The 11776-nt window shown below is 35.1% G+C and overlaps 1 pseudogene; it reads left to right on the top strand.

The window, feature by feature from the left end:
- Positions 1-6389: 6389 nt before the first annotated feature.
- On the top strand, positions 6390-7356 carry LOC144254793 (olfactory receptor 6C2-like; annotated as a pseudogene).
- The last annotated feature ends 4420 nt before the right edge of the window (positions 7357-11776 follow it).

The following is an 11776-nucleotide window of genomic DNA, read 5'->3' as shown; positions in this document are numbered from 1 at the left end:
GAAAAGCTCATGAGTGGTAGTAAAAATTGATAGATTGCTAAAGAAAAAGCACTCACTTTATAAAAATAATGTATCTTTCCTATTTTTGATAATTCTCAAAGTAATTAATATATTTATTTTTATTAGTCATTATAGTTGTAAATAGGTTCATTTTGCTACAATCATACCTGCAGGGAATTTAATTTATTCCACTTCAGTCCCAAGTGCTCCCTCCCCCATTCCCTGCTCTCCTCCCTTTCCCTATTCTCCTTCTCCTTCCCTTCTGGTTTTACTTTCCCTAACTTATTTATTTATTATTGTTTTGTGCTTTATAGATATGCATAAAGGTGGAATTTACTGTGGTATATTTATACATGTACATTGTTGCAAGCCATCCATGGGTTGTGTGTGTGAGCTCTGCACATTTTAGTGTATGAGGGAACTGGACTGACATTGCTGCTTAATTGGGCTGTGCGACCTATGTGTGTCATTTCTCTCTGCCTTCCATCCAACACAACACCTGAGATGGGTGTGGCCTTCCAAGATGTCAGTCAAACTGCTGACCACAAGACATCACCAAGCAAGACTGCTTGCTTTGAAACCTTGCCTTATTTGGCTGGAACATTTTTGAATATCTTTTCCCCAATAAATAGAAGGTTTCAGGTGTGCTTGCTGTATTGCTTCTTCCAGCACTGGAGCTGACCCTTGGGGTCACTTAGCAGAGCTGAGCCATTCTGCCTTAGAAACTTAGGTTTGTGTGCTGTGTGGTTTCGTCACCCTTTTATTAGTTATTGATACAGCCAGCCCCTTTCAACCCAGGTCATATCGCCATTCAACATTTCCTCCCCTTTTCCTATCACTCCTCTCTCTCTCTTTCTTTCTTTCTCTCTCTCTCTCTCTCTCTCTCTCTCTCTCTCTCTCTCTCTCTCATCTTCCTCTCCTCCACTAAATTTTTCCCATACCTTTATGACTCCTTACATTTTTCTCTTATTTTTCTCTACCTTCTGCATATGAAAAATAAAAAATAAAAATCCAACCTTGATTGTCTGAGTCTGACTTATTTCACTTAGTATGATGTTATACAGCTACATCAGTTTACTAGAAAATTCCATAATTTCACTTTTTTTATGGCTCAGTAAAACTTATATATATATATCACATTTTCTTAGCATATTCATATGCACTGCTTTTGTACTTGGCTATTGCAAATTATATGCTATAAAAATGATAAAACTATATCATTATCATATGCTGATTTTAGTTATTTTGAATAAATACCAAGGAGTGGAATAGCTGGGTCATATGGTGGCCCACTCCTGATTTTTTGAGGAATCTGCATACTGCTTTCCAAAGTAGTTGTACTATTTTACAGTCCAATCAATATTATATGATTGTACCTTTTTCACCACATCCTCTCTAGTGTTTATATTATTTCACTTCTTGATATTGCCATTACAACAAGAGTAAGATAAAATCTTCTGGTAGTTTTGTTTTGCATTTTACTGATCACTAGAGTTTTTAAATACTTTTTCATATGTTGATCATTTGTGTTTTTTTCTTTTGAGAAATTTCTGTCTATCTTTTGCCCACTTATTGATTGATTATTTGGTTTTGGTGTTAAGCATTTTGAGTTCTTTATGTATTCTAGATATTAATCTCTTATCAGAGGAGAAGCTGACAATGACTTTCTCCCTTTATTTAGATTCTCTGTTCATGCTCTTAATCATTTCCTTTGCTATGTAGAAGCTTTTAATTTGAAGCCATTCCAAATATTGGCTCTTGGTTTTATTTTTTGAGTTCTGGTAGTTTTGTTAAGGAAATTGGAGGCTGTACCAATATGTTGGAGTGTTAACCCTTTGTTCTATTCTAACAGTTGCAGAAATTTTAATTTAATTCCAGAATTAGGTCTTTGATCCACTTTGATTTCACTTTTGTGCAGGGTGAAAGATTGAAATCTAATTTTATTCTTGTCCATATAGATGCTCAGTTTTCCCAGCACCATTTGTGAAATAGTCTGTCTTTTCTTCAACATGTATGTTTGGGCACCTTTGTCAAGTATCAGACAGCTCTAAGTATGTGGAATTTTTACTATGTCTTATGTTTTGCTGTGTCATATGCTTTAGGACATAGAAATTAACATGAAACCATACTGTTTAGAAAAATAGAAAAAAATCCAAAACATGAGTTTTTATACATCATAACAACATAAACAACAAATTTTTAAAAATGATAAACTGATGAAAAATTGTCACATTGTATGTGATCACGAGAGAGTCCTAAGTGTTAGATTAAGTGTGTTACATAGCTAGGTCATAAATAAAATTCAACTGTATAATTTGGTTTAACCTTTTTGAGGGCACTTTAGTAAATAAATATCAAAGCCTCAATATGTTAATATATTTTTATTCTGAAATTTATTTATTTAGTTTAGGGTTTAACAAATAAATGCAGATTTTAAAAGTGTAAAAAGCCTTCACCCCATCTAGAGACCACAATACCAATGCCTTGAAATCAAGAGAGGGAAATACTTGAAACAATATTTTATTTTCAATCCAAAGAGAACTAGAAAATATTTCCTAGGTAAAAATTGGACTAAAGTCATTGGTTAGAAAATCTTTCCAGTTTGTTGGAGATGAAAAACTTGAAGAAGCCAGGCATGGTGATGCACACATATAATCTCAGTGTCTCCAGAGGCTCAGGCAGGAGAACTGCAAGTTACCAGTCTTAGCAACTTAGCAAGAACCTAAAAAACTTAGTAAGACCCTAAGCAACTTAGTGAGACCCTGTCTCAAAATAAAAAAGGGGGGTGGCTACGTGGTTAAGTGCTGCTAAGTTCAATCACTTGTACAAAAACAATAGCAGTCAAGAATTCTAACATTTTCCAAGCACCAATCATAGGAAATGGGGACGGAGGACATACACTAAGACAAGAAAATCATTCATAAACTTTTGCTATTAGGTCATCTTCATCAAATTACCCATTAGGACTCTTGTTAAAGAATCAGTTCAAGCTATTGTTAAGTCTCAGAAGAATAAATACAATGGCTATTTTATTTCATTTAAGTTCATCTTTTATTAATTTGTATAATGATTTTATCTAAGAAGCTGGTTTGACATGATTTAACCAAATTACATGTGATTAGTTATTTGAATTATTATATAAAGATTCACAGGTCTTATTGGGTTGTCTTTTGGAATGCTGATTTTTATTGTTATGTAACAATAATATGAAATTATAGGTGATGGAACATTATTACTTTCACACCCTAACTTTCCTTTTTAAAGGAAAAAAATGAGTATCTACACTAAAAATATCCAATGTAACACTTTATTTGCTATTGAAAAAATTAATTATCCCTGCATTTTAAAATATAAAAATCTTTAAACTTACAACCATTTCCCTAGTCTTTGCCTCTTAAAAACAAGAAGTATTAATGAATGGAATAAGTAAGGGACATTTGGGGGAAAAGGGCTAACATGCAGGAAAGAGTTCAGGAAAGACCTTACTACCATATGATACCTCTAGGAGCAACTGGATTGAGAAGAAGGAAGCTGAAAAGAGTATCCTTCCCTTCAATAAAAATGATCCATTGTAGTTATTGTGTCCCATAGTTCTTCGGAATGACACAGGTCTTCAAAAAGTCTTTTTTGGCTTTTCTTCCCAATGGTGGTGTAACAGAACTTGAGATTTAATTGCAGTAACTGTTCATATAATTAAGAGGTTATCCACCGTGATCTCTTCAAATAGTGACTATTTTTTAAAAGAAATAACATTCACAATATATGCTTATTGAGTCTTAATAGAAAATGGTGGTTGGTGGGAGGCTGTTCCTGTTCATCTACATAAGATAAATACTGGAGATATTAATCTGAATATGGTAATAAAATTGTGTGACACCTGAGGAAAATCTCTAGAAAACTTGATTCAAGAACTGAAAATTTCTTAACTCTCATTTTGAAATAGTATTAAAATATTGATTGAAGAGGCATAAGTAAAAAATCTAGGGGAAAAATTTTTTGTAGAAGACAATGATGAAATCCTTAAATATAAACTGAATAGAGAATTAACCATGGTGTAATTGTATGAATTAAAACCAAATGTGACCAAAACCTGCATCAACTAAAGGTGTCAATAATTTTTCAAAAAGATCTACCATATGGTACAATGATTTGAGTGTTGCAACTATAACAGTCACATGTGAGTTGAAGAAAATTAGTGATAGGAACTTTATAGATGATGCCCTGGTAAATGTACACAAAAGTGTCATATATATATATTTTTTTCTTTGAAATTACATTCCTGAGAATCATGAAATTGTGCATTGTGCAAATCATAAAATGTTTATAAACATATGCTTATTTTAGACATCTTAACAATTGTGGAAAACAAAAAGATGTATAATATCTTGTTAGGAATTAGTTTAAAACTTGTGGTATATTCATAAGTTTATTTTAATATAGGTAAAATTTTGAAAAAATAAGAATTTGCAAAACTAAAAAAAATTTATAAACTGATAACAAACATACAATGGGCTGAAATTAGAATTAATTGCACTTATAGATATGTAAAAATATTCTTTTTAAGTATTTAAAACATTCATTTTAAGATGTCTAGCATGTAACATTGTGAATTCATATATGCAAATTTCTTGCCTTCTGGTTTGAGTACATTACTGACAGATGCCTTAAGAAAACAAAAATTCACCAAAGATACATTTTCTGTTCAAGAGCTAAAACAAGGAAGAGATGACAATCAACAGTTTTGTTGGCATGGAATATAACAACATAAGCACATGAGTGATTCTTTCACAGTATGATACTTTCACAGTAGCCAAGGAAAAAAAATGTCAAAAACAGGGACATATAAAATTTAAATAATTAAAATCAATGACAAAGTAATTTCAATATGAAGCCCAAATAGAACTTAAGCTAGCTTTGAATGTGTAGGCAAATTATATAGATATGTATCTATTCATATGATATTTCTTACACACTGCTCATAAATCTAGGATTGTGTTAGTTTGGGTAGATATACTAGTTTAAACAAAAAAGATAACATCCTAATTTCAACAATCTCAGTTTCTCAAGGGAAATGATAAAATTGAAATAAAAATTACTTGTCACAGGAAAAAAATGAACAATTAACATAGATTTTTAGAAGACTTTCCAATAGAGCAGATGCTGAAACTGAAAATCACAATAAGTAGATGTACGCAGGCAGACTGTGGAGAGTTTATTTAGCATTTGGAATTTGATGTTTTACTTGATCTTATTGTTATCAAGGGGTTAGAATATTTTTCATCCTTAACAGGCTGAAAGTATATAAGTAACTTTTTTCCAGCTGTATATCCTTGATCAAGCATTTCTTCATTTATAGCCACATTTGTATCCCAGTGGACACTGCAATAAATTACATACTAGCAGAGAAATGTAAGGAGAATCAAAGGAGTGAGCCAACAATGTGGCAGTTACATTTTAAAATACAAAACAAACTACATACACACAGGCTTTGTCATAGTTGGCAAAACATGAGATTTAGGTCATAGTGGACTGACAAACCTATTCATGAAGTCCAGATGAGATGTTAGATGTTTGCATTTTAGACCAAATATTCTAGGAAAGACTGGAAAAAAATAATTACATTTAAATATTCACCTTTAAAATACAGAAGATCTTAACCATAAAAAGAATTTACAATTTTATTGAATCACAAGAGATTGTGAGCCAAAGCCAACAATGCAGAATAATCCAGTTATATATAAATTACAAATGTAGAATAAAAGGAGTAGCCACGCCCATCAGGATATTGACAACATCAATTGCAACTTACAGAAGAAACTACATGTGTGCTGCAGTCTGGCTGGGCACAAATCACAAGCCACTCAAGGAGGAACAAACTTTATTTCCAAACTCACGTGAACGCCACCCACTCAGCCCTTCCAGGAACTCCACACACCAATCGGAACTCCCTCCACTGGCACTTTTCCAACCAACACAAACTCTCCAGGAATCCCCATGAGAGCTCAACTGGAACTCAAGGGTAACTTCCTGGAGAACTCAAAAGTAGCTGGCACCCAAGGCAGCAGGAGCCGCCCTATTGCCTGACAGCAGGGGTCTGTATACAACTGAATACATAGCCAGTTTCATTCCAGCATCATCCAGTTACAGCAATTATACACAGTTTAACTTAATTATCATCATCTTAATGGCTCTCTGGCATCACCTCTCAACCACTCCTTCTGGCAAAATGCTAGGCGCCATCCCAACTCGGCTGTGGCTCTCAACACATGTGCATTAATTTTCTGTCTCTAGTAGTGACTATTTCTTTCGGGCTTTCATGTCACTCTTGTCAGATAAAATAGCTCTAAATTTTACATGAAGATTGACTAAATAAACATCAGTAGTTAGTGATGAAAAACTACACAATAACAACTTTCTCTCTTTTGGGACTAACAGATGACCCTCAACTTCAGATTCCAATTTTTGCATTTCTATTTCTCACTTACATGTTGAGTATAACTGGGAATCTGAACATCATATCCCTCACTTTATTGGATCCCTACCTTAAAACACCTATTTAATTTTTCCTATGAAATTTTTCCCTATTAGAAATTTCATTTACATCTGCTTGTATCTCTAGATATTTGTACAACATAGTAATCAATGACAGGTCTATTACTTATAATATTTGTGTCGTTCAAGTGTTTTTTTATTGACATCTTTGGAGTAATAGAATTTTTTTCTTCTGGCCATCATGTCCTATGATCTCTATGTGGCCATCTGCAAACCCCTGCATTATGTCACTATCATGAGCCACAGAGTCTGCAGGAAGCTTGTCCTCTGCTGTTGGATGGATGGTTTGTTGACCATACTCCCACCACTTATTCTCTTCCTAAATCTGAAATATTGTGATTCAAATGTTATTGATTATTTTTTTTTGTGATGCATCTCCTATCTTGAAGATTTCATGCTTGGACACAAGGCTCATAGAGCAGTTCATGATTGTTTGTACTGTGCTGACCTTCATTCTGACCCTTGTGTATGTTGTTCTGTCCTATATATACATCATCAAGACCATTCTAGGATTCCCCTCTGCCCAGCAAAAAAAAAAAAAAAAAAGAGCCTTTTCCACTTGTTCTTCTCACATGATTGTGGTGTCTATCACCTTTAGAAGCTCTATCTTCATCCCTGTCAAACCTTCAGTAAAAAAAATCTGTGGCTATCAATAAGGATGTGGCAGTGCTAATGAGGTCCATTGCTCCCATGTAGAATCCATTCATTTACACTCTGAGAAACAAACAGGTAAGACAAGAGTTCAGTGATTCCTTCAAAAAACTTGCTTTGGTCTCAAAGAGGAAAGAAAATGCTAAAATATAGAAATAAAATATTAACTAAGGATAAACCATTAAATTCCATATCTATTTATCTCTGCTTGATCTGAACTCAATTCACATAAACCTTCTCAAATATTTTTTACACCCAGAACAAATAGTCTCCATCACATAAATTCACTCCTTTAGTCCCCATTTAAACAAACCCTTTTCAAGCTAAGTTCCCAATCTAAAGAAGTGATAATGTTTTTGTAATTAATGTAAACCTGCTTCACTACTTTTAATCTACCCCCCAAAAAATAAATAAATAAAAGAAAGAAGAAAGAAAACAAAGCAAGATAATACAAAAGCAAAACCCAACAAGGAAATAAATAGCTTAGCTTCTATGTACTTGTACTTCCAAGAAAATAATTCATATAGATTTCTCAGTACCTCTTCCACTCTAAATGATGCCATATGGTTTTAAAAATAATTTTTTTGAGCACCTAGCTCCTGATGTTACCGCTGTTGACTGGTGACGAGTTCTTGCTCCCTGATGTTGAAGAATAACACCAAAGAATCACGCCGAGGCAAGGTCAGAGTAGAAATTAGAAATTTATTAAAGGACAGAAGAAAAGACTTCTCCCAGAGGAAGAAGGGGACCCAAAAGGTGGAATCCATGGAAGTGCAGTTGTCTCCCCTTTCTATAGTTCTTTCAGTGATGGAATGTAGGTTGGAAGGCCTGAGGGGTGGGACACAGGTGGGCCAAAGAAGTAGTCTGAGCAGGAAGGACTTCATTATCACTTCTTGGTGATGGGCTATCTCTAAATCTGCTGGGGGCTATTCATTAATACTTCTTCCAGGTGGACTTCACTAACATTCCATGAATTGTCTTGTGTTTCCCTGAGTCATTCTCAGCATGGCCTCCATTTTAGATTTCACTCGGTATTAGACCCGATTTACCTAACTACACTGACTACCTAACTTTAAATCTGGCTTCACTGACACCCAAAAAGAAAAAAAAAAATTATAATATTCTTCAATTTTTTTAGCTCACTAATAATCCTCTATATCTAATTTTTTTTTTTTTAATTACCATTGAAAGGGTAAAGTTTCTAAGCTGGAAAGCTTGAATGTAAAAGATTAGGTATTATTAAGTTCCTCTGTTACACCCAGATTCCTGAGATAGTTAAGACAACACCCTACTGGCCATTTAGCCTAGGGCCCTGTGCAGTTCCTCACAGGGCCCGGACCAATCAGTTTGAATGTGTAACCCTCTTACAAATGACCAATCAACCCCCGCCCAATCTGTTCCCACCAATGAATGTGCCAATCACGTTTCAGAGTTGTTGTTCAATTTCCCCGCGCCTCATGATGATTTGTTCTGATGTATGCAAAGCCTCCCGCCCTCCCCAAAAAGTGTACTTAAGCTCTGTTTGAACCTCTGCTCGGGGCTCTGAGCTGCGCTCCCTTCTTGAGTGGGCACAGAGTCCCAGCGCGCTGGAATGGATCCCCAATAAATCCCCTTTGCCAATTGCATGGAGTAAGTCTCTTGTGTGGTCTCTCCCTCCGACGTTCCGCCGGATCCCCCCCTTACACCATTATCTATAAGGGACATGATATAATTAAAAAGTAAAGAAAATTAAAATAAATGCATATCCAAATAAACGTGTTTTAAATAAAATTAGATTTGATATTTAGGATCCTAAAGTTTATTGCTAAGTATGTAATATTTGCATACATATAAAATGCTAAAATTTTAAAATTAAAGATTCGTAAATTATACAGACTAATAATGCTCGGTGTGCTAATAGCCACCATTGTGTTGCTTCTTCACATGGTCATTCCTTTATGTTAGCATATCCCTGGTAGTATCTCTCATTGCAAATTAAAACAACATTGAGACCTTGGGCCTGCAGCATAGTGGAGTATACAGAAACTGAAACACAGATTTGTGAGTTAGCAGCTAAGTCTATGTGGGCCAAGCAATCCTGAAGAAAGGCAGATGCTGGCAGCATTTTACCCAGGGGAACACAGGTTAGAGAGGCTAAACACAGCAAGGCTCTCCCCGACAACACAAGTCATAAGGTGCAAAGGGATGGTTGCCTGTAGTGGGTTGGAAGGTTAGAAGAGGCTCTCAGCTCACCCATTCAGCTGGTCCAGCACAAACTGGTTTCCTGGGGCCCACTTTGGGCAGCACTCAATGGACCCTGACACTAGCCCAGTCCCCATCTTCCTCCCCAGCCCAACATCCACCAATCCCTTGGTCCTGCCAGGTTCAGCATCAGTCTGGCAACCAATCCTCAATCTCCCTAACCCTCCCGAGCCACCACCCCAGCCCAGTGCTTGCATCTACATGGCCAGCCTGCAGATTTCATCACCTCGTCTTTATCTACCCAATACTGACCAGCTCTCTGAGACAGGCACAGAAGTCCCAGTGCTCAGCCATCAGCACCACCTGGGAGAGTAGTGCCTAACTGGAAATTCAAAAGGGTGGGAGCAGGAAAGATTAAGTTCGTAGACTACATCCGGGACCAGGAATTGTGGGGTCCACAGATGATGCAAGGGCTAAGGTCAGGCTCTTACATCACATAAGTGGAACACAAAGGAGATTCCTGGGGAGCAGTCTTCTAACATGGAATGGCAAATGCTATACCCTACCTCCAGGAGTTCCACTTCCAGGACTAAACCTTCAACCCAAGCAACTTGAGGGTGGAGCTACCAGCAAAGTACAGACAACTCCACCTATTGGCTGAGAAGGGAAACTGAGAAACTTGAACTCCAATGGAAACAATTGTTTAATTTTCTGTTGAGATCCTGTTTTTCCCTTTCTCTCTCACATTTCAACTATTTTTGCAACCAAGTATTTTCATGCACCAGTTATTGAGGATGAGCGTGTCTGAATAATATATTAAGTTTTGTTATGTATTCTTTTATTTTTACTTTTTCTTTTAAATTTTTTTTTTTATATTTCTCATCTCACTTATCTGTCTCCCTGGATTCTGTTTCTCTCTTTTCTCCTGCTAACAGCCAATCTCTATTAATTCCTCTTCACTCTTTCTATAATTATTTACTTCTATCTTACCTTCTCCTTCTTAATACATCATAGCCTATACCACTTCGTTCTCTCTTTGTTCATCATTTGAAATCATATACCCACTTGCAAACATAGTATTTATATTGTAGAAAATAATTGAACATATTATTTCTGCTTATTGTGACAAAACTGTAGATGTTTAATATGATCTATTTGGTTTAAGGTTCTATGATGTTAGTATTGGGTGCAGTTAATATTGGTCTCCCCCTTAAAGATGAGGTACTGGAAAGTTTCAGGGACACTGCAAGTCTACAGAGTAAAAATCAGACTACCAAGTGCCCCAAATAAACCAAGATGCTCTAATCATAGAATCCATTAACAACATAGTAGAAGAAATGTTATTTTAAAATGTTCATAGTTAAACTGATCCATGACATAAAGGACAATGTAAGGAGTAAAATCAGAGATAAACTTCAGGAGGTGAAATATCACTTCAATAAACAGAAAGATTATAAACAGAAATCCTTGAAATGAAGGAATCAATAAACCAAATTAAAAATTCAATAGAAAGTATCACCACTTGGAAAACAGAACCCTAGACAATGAAGAAAAAATACACAGTCTTGAAAATAAAGTTGACCACACAGAGATGATGGTAAGAAATCATAAACAAAAATTCCAAGAATTATTTGATAGCATAAAAAGGCCAAATTTAATATTTATCAGGATAATCTGTAGAGATACAAACAAAAGATGCACAATATTTCTAATAAAATAATATCAGAAAATTTTCCAAACCTGAAAAATTAAATGGAAAATCCAATACAAGAGGCTTACAGAAACCCAAATGTACAAAATTACAACAGACCCACACCAAAGCATACTATAATGAGAATGACTAACATATGGAATAAGGATAGAGTTTTAAATGCTGCTAGATAGAACAACAGGTCACATTTAGAGGTAGACCAATCTGGATATTAGCTGATTTCTCAATCCAGAAGCTCAAGCTAGGAGATCTTGGAATAATATGTACCAAGCTCTGAAAGAAAATAGATGCCAGCCAAGAGCACTACACCCAGCAAAATTAAGCCTCACATTTATAGATGATATATAAAACTTCCATAATAAACAAAAGCTAAAAGAATTCACAACTATAAAGTCTGCACTACAAAGCATACACAATAAATTATTTCAGGAAGAAGAAACAACAAATAAAAATGAAAAACAACAGTTGGAAAAACTATACTAGAAGAATAGTCCATCAAGGGAAAACTATTACAAATTAAAAACAAGAAATAAATCAAAAAACAGGAAATAAAAGTCACTTACAATAATGAAAATGAATGTAAACAGCCTAAACTCAGCTGTCAAAAGACTTGGCTTGGCATATTTTATTAAAGAATAAGACTCATCAATATGTTGCCTACAAGAAACTCACCTCATAGGC

Source organism: Urocitellus parryii, chromosome 5 (assembly GCF_045843805.1).
Source record: "Urocitellus parryii isolate mUroPar1 chromosome 5, mUroPar1.hap1, whole genome shotgun sequence".
NCBI classification, from domain to species: Eukaryota; Metazoa; Chordata; class Mammalia; order Rodentia; family Sciuridae; genus Urocitellus; species Urocitellus parryii.
This window is presented reverse-complemented; position numbering and strand designations above follow the sequence as displayed.